Here is a 13,022-nt window from a genome sequence, read left to right as displayed (position 1 = left end):
CGATCCGAGAGTTTATAACATATGTAGGCCTAACGAAGCATTGAACCTAGAAAATTCGAGATCTATTGAAATAAACAATTTGCGAAAATATATTGATTTTTGATCGCGTGTAATTTTTGTGATGGGCCTTTATTAGACTAATACAATGTACATTGTAAAAACGAATAACTTACTACATGTACCGAGATAGTGACAGCTCTTTATGGATGCAGGTAATTCTAGTCTCGCCTTCATGCCACATGAAAAAAAGTCAAAGGGAGGCTACTTGTTTATGTTTATCTCTTTTTATTTTGAGTTATTCCTCTCAAATGTAACGTGTTCAACTTTTAAGGGGAAGAGGGCAGCCAAGATTAGCAAGCCAGTTTATAGTAGAGTACATTCTTATAGAAGATAGAGCCTGGACATAAAATGAGAAGCGAAGAGAGAGAGAGAGTGATGTCTTCTAACTAAAAAAAAAATAGCCTGAGGGTAATGGGGGGGGGGTGTTCGGATCCCCACAATATCACTCATAATAAATGATGTATGACAAATCATTACCGATTTCTGAAAAATAACAATTGCAGATAACTTTAGTACTTGTTTATAAGACAATAATATATGCAATGAATATGCCAATAAAGATACTACAGGGATACAGTAATATTTAAAAAAAAATTAAAAATTGAATTGCATTTTCATTTATTTTTAAATATCTGTATGATAAAAAATTAAGAACATTACTGATGTTTTGTGACTTGGTCATTGATTTAATTCATTATACCGGTATGTCCCAAATGTATTACGTGTATCATAAACGGATTGAACTGGTAATTTTACCTGTCTATCATTTTTGTTTTCTTGAAATAACGTATAGAATATAACATCATAGATAGGGCGTTTGTCTCTGATTCATTCAACATGGTATCGGGGGGGGCGGGTATGGTAAGGTAATATGTTGCTTGACATGTTGTCAGGATATAAATTACAGTGCCGAAATGTCTCATATATTGTAATAGGTTTTCTGAAAAGAAGTTCTAGATAAATTAGTTTCAAGTGACACAACGATTTTTTTTTTCACCGCGCATATATTTTGAAAGAACATCGGCGTTGTCACATGACAAAGATTCATAATATTAGCACGTGAAGTTAGTTTCGTTTATTATACCTCTACTGAATTTTCCCTGTATAACAATAAGTGATTAGATCTGAACAATTTCATAGAAATCGCTGTGAATCAGCGAATCCTCGTGCGTTAGTTTTTGAGCTAATCTCTTCGTCGAAAGCTAGTCATGCTTATCCTCGTGCGTTTACAGTTTTTTTTTTAGCTAATCCCTCTGTCGAAAGCTAGTCATGCTAATTCGCGGTTACCGGTAATCCTCTAGTTTTTCAATAAAGGGGGGCACTTTTTCCCAACATTACCTTTACTATTGAAAATGTTTATTGAAAGGTTGGTGCCCCCCGCACTTCTTACCATAGTAAAATAATATCAAGGAAATGTAGTATTGTTTGCAAAACAATTGGTAGTGAAAGAAAGTTGACATTGAAAAAAAGTTGCCCCACCCCTCCCCACGAAATAGGATTTTCGAGTTTGAGCAATTTCTTTTTCTTTTTTTTTTTTTCTTTTTTTTTTTTTTTTTTGCTTGTCAACTTTAATTTACAGGTAAGTGAAAAAAAATTCTATCCCCCCTTTCAAAGACGATGCTACGTGCGCCTGCTTTGCATCAATTTTTTGTTTAAAGTCTACTATTGTGGTTTCTTTCCTAAATATATATACTGCTCTGTGTGCGTAAGATACATATGTAGCCTTAAATATTAGAGAGGTTAAGCAAGCTCACTTGTACGTGTACATGTACGTGTAAACTACAAGTTAGAATTACACTACACGTTAACACTTTTTTCTTGTTTAGCAAAGTATAACCTTTACTTGTACCTGTAAGTTTTCAAATGTAAAAGTGGTTTATATTTAAAAATCATCCGAAAAAGCAATGAATTTATTACGTATATGACCGTTTTACATAAATATATGCATGTATTTATGAGAAAAAGATTGATTTATTATATTTTTAATCGTTCAAAGCCTGTTTCGAAAATCTAGATGTTGTGATTTTAACTCCCTATAAATTAATGTTTTTCAATTACTGACGTTCAGTTCTTTTTTTTCAGTATTTGCATCAAATATTCAGGTTTTAGAAAAACACAGACTTTTTGAAAAATAAACAGCAATTAAAGAATTATAAGCTACAAGTTTTGACTTACGTGTACTTGACAATCTACACGTAACCTGCATAAAAGGATACGTGTAGAAATTCGTCATTAGCAAAAGTGATGACGTAATGCACAAATTTCTGGTGCTACACGTACACGTACGCGTACACGTTAGTTTGCTAAACCTCTCTATTGTCACTTTTTTTCGTGTATTAAATGTAAAAACTGTGTACATATCAAATGTTCAGGAAATGCCATATAAATTAAGGAAGTGCAGCGAAATCTTTAAATGACAATATAATAAATGATGATTTAACTACAAACATATTCATTTCTAATTAAGCATTTTTTTAAGCTTGATGTTTTCGTTATTAAAGAACACTTGTCTATTCTCTGTCAAAATCTCTATTTTTAAGTTTGTATGCCGTAGGACCATATAATAACACATCTAAGGATATTAAAATCCGTTTCCTCCATGACTACCATGTATAGTATATATTTTACTACAAAAGATTCAGTTTTACTCAGTTATGATAGATTTACACTTTGTGTTGGTGTTCAACTTAATCTGCCCCTTATTTTCATTTAAAAGGTGTTGTATGTATCCACGGTTTTTCCACTCAATCATTATTTATAAATATATAACAAATAGTTCTCATTTCTTTGAATTACATATAAATAAAAAAAAATCCATTCTTCAGAACTTCTTTAAAAAAATCATAGAAACATTGTCCTGAAATTTTAGAATTTTGAAGAATTGCCTATATTGTTGAATTTTATTCCATAAACGTTTAGGTATTATTTTTATAAAAAACGTCAACGTCACGGTGTTGAAGCATATAACGTCAACGTAATGACGTGACATCATTGATTAAGAAAACAATGCTAAATTGAAACGGCTGTAAAAAGAAAACCAGAAAAGATATTCATAAAAAATAAAATGTTTTACAACATATAAATCTTCGAGTATAATGTCAGGAAGTTTTATTTATTTTGATGACTAGGCGGATTTTTGCACTTCGTGAACTTAGCTCTTTAGTTAGTTAAATTCTGTTATGTCCCTTACATGTACCTTAAATAATAATATTAGGGGAAAATCTTTTGTTTTGTTTTGTTTATGTTTTTCAGCTCACCTGAGCCGAAGGCTCAAGTGAGCTTTTCTGATCAAAATTTGTCCGTTGTCTGTCGTTGTCGTCGTGGTAAACTTTTTCACATTTTCGTCTTCTCCTTAAGAACCATTGGACCAATTTCAACCAAACAAGTATCGTTGGGTGAAGTGGATTCAATTTTTTTTTCAAATGAAGGGCCAAGCCCTCTTCCAAGGGGAAATAATTATGAATTAATGAAAAATTAATGGTATCTTCTAAAAATCTTCTTTTTCAGAACCATGGGGCCAGGAAAGATGAAACTCACGTGGAGGCATCCTCAGGTAGTGTAGATTCAGGTTTGTTCAAGTCTTGAACTTTGGGGATAGGGCAGGGCCACAATGGCCTATCACAGGTTTACATAGGAATATATAGGAAAAATCTTTTGAAATTTTCTTCTCCAGAACCACTTTGCTGGGAAAGATGAAACTCATGTGAAATTAGCCTCAGGTAGTGTAGATTCAAGTTTGTTCAAATCATGACCCCCAGATTTGTTCAAATCATGACCCCCAGAGATAGTGCGGAGCCACAATGGCTGATCAAAGTTTTACACAGGAATATGTAGGATTTCTTTAAAAAAAAATCTTCTTCTCCAGATCCACTGGGCCAATAAAAATGAAACTTAAATGGAAGCATCCTCAGGTAGTGTAGATTCAGTTTTGTTTAAATCATGACCCACGGGGATAGGGCGGGGCCACAACAGAGGATTAAAGTTTTACATAGGAATTTATAAGAAAAATCTTCTTCTGAGGAACCACTGTGCAAGTAAAGATGAAAGTTATATGGAATAATCTTCAGGTAGAGTAGATTTAAGTTTGTTCAAATCATGACCCCCGGGGGTAGGGCGGGGCCACAACTGAGGATAAAAGATTTACATAGTTATCTATGGAAAAAATCTTAAGAAAAAAATCCTTAAGAACCACTGGGCCAGGAAAGATGAAACTTATGTGAAAACACCTTACCGTAGGGTACCGGTATATTCAAGTTTGTTCAAATCATGACCCGCAGGGATAAGGCGCAGCCAGAATGGACTATTAAAGTTTTCAATAGGAATGAATACATGATCGGAAAATTATTTAAAACTCTTCTTTTTAAGAACCACAAAGCCATGATTGGTCATATCTTTATGAAAGCATCCTCACGTAGTGCTGATTCAAGTGTGTTCAAGTCATAAACGGAAAGTAGGGTTTAGTAGTATGGGCCACAATTGGGGATCAAAGTTTTGCCTAGAAATATCAAGGACTTTTTTTTCCAAGAACAGAAAAGCCATGTTTAATCATATTGATATGAGGGCATCCTCAGATAGTATAAAGTCATACTGGTTCAAAGGAGGGCTCACAAGGGGAAGTCTGAGCTACAATGGGGGTGGATGGTTCAAATGAATAGATAGGAGAAAAAATCATCTGCTAACAAGAGGCCCATGGGCCACATCGCTCACCTGAGCAATGTGGATAGGGAAAAAGCAGAAATCAGTTTATTATTGAAAAGTTTCAACCCAGTAGTGGTCTAAACCAATCCTTAAAAGGGAGATGGTATGATTTGAACAAACTTGAATCTTCACTAACTAAGGATGCTTGCATATTTCTTTGATTACCTGTAGCTTTATTGCCCTTCACATTTGAACTTACATTGTGGCCTCGCCCTATACCCCAAGGGGTCACGACTTGAACAAAATTGAATCTACACTACCCAAGAATGCTTCCATATGAACAGGACTATTCATGGCTTTTCTATTCTTGAAAAGAAGAATTTTAAAGATTTTTCTACATGTTTCTATGTAAAACTTGGATTCCATGTTGTGGCCCCGTCCTACCCCTTGGGGTCATGATTTTAACAAAAATTGAATGTCCACTACCTGAGGATGCTTCCATAAAAATATATGATCTTTCATGCCTTTACTATTCTTGAGAAGATGATTTTTAAAGAATTTTCTTATATATTTCAATGCACAACTTTAATCAGCCATTGAAGCCTCGCCCTACCCCTAAGGTGTCATGATTTGAATAAATCTGAATCTGCACTACCTGAGAATGCTTCCATAAAAATATGATGATTCATGCCTTTGCTATTCCTGAGAAAAAGATTTTTAAAGAATTTTCCTATATATTTCTATGTAAAACTTTGATCGGCCATTTTGGCCCCGCCCTACCCCCAGGGGTCATTATTTGAACAAACTTGAATCTACACTACCTGAGGATGTTTCCTATAAGTTTCATCTTTCCAGGCACAGTGGTTCTTGAGAAGAAGATTTTTAAAGAATTTTCCTATATATTTCTATGTAAAATTTTGATCGGCCATTGTGGCCCCGCCCTACCCCGGGGGGTCATGATTTGAACAAATTTGAATCTACACTACCTGAGGATGCTTCCCTATAAGTTTCATCTTTCCTGGCACAGTGGTTCTTGAGAAGAAGATTTTTAATACATACCATCAAATTTTCATTATTTCTTAATTATCTCCCTTTGAATAAGGGCGTGGCCCTTCATTTGAACAAACTTGAATGCCCTTTACCTAAGGGTACTTTGTGCCAAGTTTGGTTGAAATTGGCCCAGTGGTTGTTGAGAAGAAGTCGAAAATGTGAAAAGTTTACAACGACGACGACGACGACAACGACGACTACGACGACGACAACGACGACAGACAACGGACAAATTTTGATCAGAAAAGCTCACTTGAGCCTTTGGCTCAGGTGAGCTAAAAAACTGCATAGGCATTTGTTGTATAAAAGCATCATCAGTTAGTTGGTAGCTTTAAATCCCAGACCCCACCCCCTTGTAAACTTCTCAATACCAAAGTGATTTCTTCTTTTATTTCCTAGCCAATGTGCTCAGGTGAGAGATGTGGCCCATGGGCCTCTTGTTTAATATGGAAACGTTTAACTTCATGCCAAAAAAATACATTTACCTTTTATACTTTACATATTTTGTTGTTTTTGGCAATTACAAAACAAGGGGACCAAATGCCACAACACGCACCTGATTCACATTGTAGATTTAAAAATGATATTTTACATTTTATTCACATTGTACATTTAAAAAAGATATTTTACATTTTATTGAATTTAAACATAAGCAGTTTTGCTTAACGTTGGTTGAACAATACATGATTGGAAATATTCGTAATCAATACGATGATCATAAAGAACAACTTTATTTATTTTACAAGTTTTTTGTTCTTTTAAGTTTTGATGTCTGACTTCGCCTCAACTGTTACCAAGGGGCTCATAATTTTGAAAAATCTGCTCAACATATCTTAGGTATAAGCTCTGCTTATTAATAAGATTGATGGTGAACTAAAATTCTTTTAAAGGATTTCGTTCCAGCTACCCTCCCTCTTGTAAAATTCTAGAAGTCTCAACCTATTCTCGAATAACCTGATCTTAATAAGCTAAAATCTGAATGAATTGAAGATGCTTGCACGTAATATGCATCAACATGGTTTTGTGACTGATTTATTACAAATCGCTGTATTTTTGTTATTTTTTTTTAGAAAAAATTCAGATTTTCTAATATATTACCGTGTAAAACTTTGACTTCATATAGTAGCCCAAGCCATACCCTAACATTACCTGAAGATGCTTCCAGATTATGATTACGAATGGCTTTGTGGTTATTCAGTGTGTGTTTTTTTGAAGTTCTATTAATTTATGTATGTACTAATGTAAAACTTTTGATTCCCTAATATAGACCCACAATAGCCCCGGAAATGAGGATTTGAACAAACTTGAATCTCTAATCCATGAGTGTGCTTTACCCCGCCACCCTACGGCTGTCTCCCTCGACTACCTCGGCGGCGCGGCCAGTTCCGCCAGTGGAGGGGCGCCGACCTCATATTTTCCTATGTATTTCTAAGTGAATCTTGAATTATCCGTAATGTCCCAACCCTAACCCCGGATATCATAATTTAAACTTAATTTTATCAAAACTTTCTGCTGATTATACAATATATGTATATCTATTCGTAGTTATTTTTGATTATCCATGGATTTGCTTGTTCTTGTACCCCAGCCTAAAGGTCATAATTATAAAGAAATATTTGAAGCTTCACTAGCAAGGACTGCTTCTATACCAATATGATAAATTTTACTTTTCCTGTTCTTGAAAATTAGATTTTTAAAAAGATTTTTCCCTTAAATGGTAAACATTGATCGCATTTTTGGCCCAAACCACCCCAACCCCCCCAACCCCCCCAGGGATTTGAATGAAATTAAAGTTACACAATCTGAAAATTTTGTCATGTCAATTTAACTAATTATTAAAGTACTATAGAAGCCTTGAGTTCAGTCATGGTAATAACAACATGCTTGCCCAATAGTCCATCTTTACAATTTATAAAATAAAATTGCTTTCAATGGTAAAAGTTGGCAGAATAGTAGTAATTCTTTCAACTTTTTTACAAAAAGGAAAAGAAGCAAAGCTTGAAAAATTCTTTCTTGTGTTCTATTATATCACCAAATAGCTATAATGATAGATCTCGAGGGATTAAAACGAACAGTGTTATCTAAAAATACAAACAATACATATCTGAATAGGGCAAAACACGGACCAAATATTCAACAGGTGAGATGAGGTACCTGGAAAAATCCCTTTTGACCTGCCGAGAGCCCTATGTATTGATCAAGTACTAGACGTAACATTCCATCATCAATTGAAAAAATGAAACGAAAGGAAAGATTTTAATCAAAATATGGCCCAAAGACACGGCACGGTAAATTTTCTAATAAAGATATTATAATAACCTTAGAATTTGCCAAATGTTGACTTTAAACGAGGTTGTTGAAATCAAAAACAAAAGGTGACATTTATCGTATTCAGATCTTGCTTTTTAGAAGGAAAAACAAAAGGTGACATTTGTCAAAATTATATGAATGTCAAAGTAAAAGTGTATTGAAATACCGTGAGCCTCTATATACTGAACGAGTTGCGGAGAAATGCCGGTTTTGCTGTATATCTTTTCTAGAAGTTTGACTTGTTGTGAACCAGAAGGAGCTGTTATGGGAGAGTTTTCATGTCCATCTTGATTACAACCCGTTGTCACTGTTCCCCAAATCTTGTTGTTTTCTCTTTTTGCCTAAAAACAATTATATACTATGATAGAGAGAGAAGGGGGGGGGGGGGCAGGGATCATAAATGTAAAAATCTGTGAAAATGGTCGATTTCTTTAAGAGAAATCTTGTTTACTTTGAAAATGGAATTGTGGTTGACAAATAATAGGAATCAAGAAAAACAGTAATCACATCCGAAGTAAATCGAAAGACCTTAAAAATAATGAAAGTAATAATCGATAATAACTTATATTTGGGGCGAACTTGTACCATAAATCAATGTACCTATGCATGCATATTAAACAAACAGTATCGAGATGCTCTATATGGATGAAATATGATGTGCATGCTCCCTCTACAGAATGTTTACTCATATGGAATATGAAATATGAGTTTTGGGGGGAAAATTGTATAGTGAAAAAGAATTGGAATAACCTATTAACAATTTAAATAGAACAAACAGCAGAAAATTTCATTTTTGACATCATTTCATTTTCACGGGAGATCTTTAGATCCGATAAACGTTGTCAATGTCCTTATGATGAAAGAAAGATGAGGACAAAAACCTTTATTATACTTCTGTTAAAATGTTTCCTAGATAAAGTTCAGAAGGTAAAATAACTATCTTTTATAGTCCACGCTTAACTGAGCTATACCCCGGGGTATAGTTTTTGCTATCCACCCTCGGAAAATTTTCATGCAATTTTTGCCACCAATTTTGATTTCCAGCGATAAATCTATAGACATGATGATGTCATAATGACTTCAGTAGCATTGTGACGTGATCAGGATTTCAGATTATTCTTGCAGTATTATCTTACTCCAAAAAAATTCAAACCTCAAAAGTTATATTATACATCAGTATAATAAAACGCTTATCCACTGGGTGTGAGTGGGATAGCTCTTTTATCAAACCCTTGACAGGAACTATTCCCCTCGGGCAAGCCCTCGGGGAATAGTTCCTGTCGCGGGTATGATAAAAGAGCTATCCCACTCACACCCAGTGGATAAGTGTATAATATACATGTATGTATCTTAATACTGATATCTTATGCAATATCAGTTTTACTACATATAATGTAAATGTTTTACAGAGGAAACTTTAAAAAAAAAAGTTAAAGTTGATGAGCTTAGCATTTTTAGAATAAGGTACTACATAAAATCTTACATCTCCGAGCTTCTTAAGAAAGATAATTCCACATCCTTCGCCTCGAGCATATCCGTCAGCGTCTTTTGAAAATGCGTGACATTTCCCTGTCGGTGATGCCATTCTTGCTTTTGCCAATGCAACAAACATTGAGGGGTTCAAAAGAACATTAACTCCTCCACATATTGCCATAGAAATTTCTCCTGAAATTGCAAAAGTAGTGGGACGTTGGTAAAAGATGTTAGTTTACCATTTTATATATAAAGGGAAAAAATATTTTAAACTATATACAATGTGCATTCCAAACATCATGTTTGCAAGATTTGTAAATTTAACTCTGGTGTTATTTTTAGGTATCTTCTCAAATTACATTTCCTCTATATCACTAAAAACAAATATTTATATTTGCAACTGTTTTCATTTATATAACACTATATGCACAAGGCGTTTTTATATTTGTGTAAAACAAGTTCATCATGTGACCATAAATTGATTGTTTAGTCATACACAATCTATATAATATCATAGTGACGTCATAAGATATCGATGTTTTCAAACATTCAATTTTTAATGGTGAGTTTTGAAAAAAAAAATCATTCCTCGGTTAAAAATTTTAGTACCTTAATATTTGTAATAAATCAGTCACAAGTGTAAATATATAAGTAAAAAGGTATCTTTTAAAAATTTTGATCGGGATGTTAATACGGGTTGGCAAATTTTGGAATTTTATCACATGACTAGCCGTATTTACATTCCTATAAAACGTCTAAAATGATACCTATATTTCTTAATACAATTCAACTTATCTAGAAGTAAAGTTAGATAACCTGATTTAATTGCTTGTGCAGCCATATGAATAGCCACTAATGACGATGAGCACGCTGTATCTAGTGTGATGGCGGGACCGTGGAGGTTCAAATGGTAGGCGATAGCTGCTGAAATAATACTTCGGCTGGATCCTGTGACGGTATAATTTGTCACCATATTGAAGTCCATTGCCGACACTGTTTCAAAATCACTATTCATGGCTCCTTTTTTATTTAAAAAAACAAAAACAAGAAATTTTTATTTGATTTGAATCATAATTTGAATAAGAATTTTAAAAAGATGGTTATTTAAGATTTGCATTTAAGAATAATCATTGATATATTTTATTTATTAATGAATGTATGTTTAAATGTTTTCTTGACATTGGAACAGTAAAACCATGACAGCCAATGTTCTAGATCGTTTTTAAAATAAGAATAAACACGTTTTTATACGATCAAAAATAGAAACGGACAGCTTACAAGACATTTTACTTTCATCATAAACATATTGCATCTGAACAACTTTATTGTAAAATGGGTTAATATAAGTTTTAATATATAAGAAGTTCTATACCTATGTGCACTCCAGTCTCCGAACGGTTCAAATGCTTTGTTGTTATGCCACCGTCTTCCATTGCCATATAGACACAATCAAGTACCAAACGTTGCTGGGGATCCATCCGTTTTGCCTCATTTTCTCCAATGCCAAAAAACTTATTATCCCATTGATTAATTCTGTACAAATAATCAAATAAGAGGCTCATGGACTACAGCGCTCACCTGAGTAACTTAGGCCATGTTTTTTGCAACAGATGTGATCCCAATAAACTATGTATTCCTATGTAAAGCTTTGATTGCTTAAGTTGCCGCAGTGTATATAAAGGAGGTTGAAGAAAAATAAATTAAAAGGATTTCCAGAAAAGCTTAAATATCTTCATTTTGGTTTAGATAATTAAAAAAAATTTTAAAAGTAGAATAATATCATTTTTTAAAATTATTAACTTGGGTAAAATGTTGACCATGTTTATTTTCAATAACGTTCTTAATAAAATAATAGTATGAACCTAGATGAGGTAGTATTTTTTTTTAAACCAGGTACATGTTTTTCTTGTTTTCTATATCTCTTGCAATTCCAAACGAGTTCATTAAGCAAAAAGAAATATTTACAGAAAATTTCTTCATCTAAGCATTGAAAGTGTTTTAGCAATTGAGTGACCATCATCATAATGTCAGGCTCCTGTGTCAACTCGACAAGCTGACACGGGACGCTTGACGTTGTAAAGATGAAGAGCCACCTAATGATGATGTTAAAACATATTAAAGTTAACTCTTTGCTGCTCAGTTTAAACGATATAAATGTACGTTAATGTAATTTATCATAAAAGTTAATATACTTGCTTCCAACATGAAAGACCTTCTAGAATCTCCTTAAGTATTTTTTTTCCAGAAGGAATATTTGTATAACTTGGTGTAATTCATGCAGTTACTTGTGCGATTGTGTGTTGATTCTATCTTGTTAAAATCATGACACCCGGGGGTAGGGAGGGGCAAAAATAGGGAATCCAAGTCTTACATTGAAATACTTAGACAAAATCTTTAAAAATCTTCTTCCGAGAAGCTGAAGTTTCTGTGGAAGTATCCAGATTTAGTGTAGATTTTGAATTGTAAAAATCATATTAAAGCGTTTTTTCCTACTAATATCTTGATTGGTCAATCGAAGCCCATAATATAAACAATTTACAATCTTCAATACATGTGCCTCAGAAAGCCTTCACTTTACAGTATATTAAGTTTTTTCTGGTCCAGTAGTACTTGAAAAGTAGATTTTAAAAGATTCCTCTAATACATGTTTATTTTCAAATTTGGATATTCTGTTGTGGCCCACCCTCCGGGGGATCATCTATACAATTTAGAATAAATATTATAATAGAAAGCTTCCATACTAGATTCAGCTTTTCTGGTCGAGTGGTAGTTGAGAGGAGGATTTGAACAGATTTTTCTTTCTTTATAAATCAATGTACAATATCAGTTTTCTATTGTGGTCCCACTCCCTCCCTAGGTCATGATTTGAACAATTTTAAATCTAAATGACTTCAGAATCTTTCATATCAATTTCAGCTTTTCTGGCACAGTTTTTTTTTTTTTTTTTTTTTTTTTTAGAATTTTAGATATTTTTCTACATCAAATGACCGTAGAAAAAAACTGGATTTCTTATTGAGGCCCAAAGATCCCCGCCCCACTGGTGCAATTATTTGAATGATTTGAAATCTTAACAAGCTCGATTCCTTAAATAACATAAGTTTTAACTTTTCTGGCCAAGTGTTTTTTGACAAGTAAAGTTTTAAAAGGATTTTTTTTTATATGTAGGAGAAGTAACTTTTAAAGTGTAATTTAATAAAAGTTACATAATTTTAAAATATTTAAATAGATAAATTGATTTATAGCTTTTCTATTACTAACGAGGTTTTTAAGTACTACGACCCATCCCTTTAAATCCACCTACATATTTCACACAGACATTCATTGGTTGTACACTTGCATTATATTGGTCAAGATGGTGTACATTGTCCAGCGTGATAATTGCGCAATTTAAAAAAAATATATCACTCTGAGACATGTAGACAGCTGTTAAAAATTACTAAATTTATTGAAATCTACAATATTTACATTTTCCTGACATTCATTTTTTAAAA

This window comes from Saccostrea cucullata, unplaced genomic scaffold, assembly GCF_032062105.1.
Source record: "Saccostrea cucullata isolate Sc308-1 unplaced genomic scaffold, CSIRO_AGI_Scuc_v1 ctg322, whole genome shotgun sequence".
In the NCBI taxonomy this organism is placed as follows: Eukaryota; Metazoa; Mollusca; class Bivalvia; order Ostreida; family Ostreidae; genus Saccostrea; species Saccostrea cuccullata.
This window is presented reverse-complemented; position numbering follows the sequence as displayed.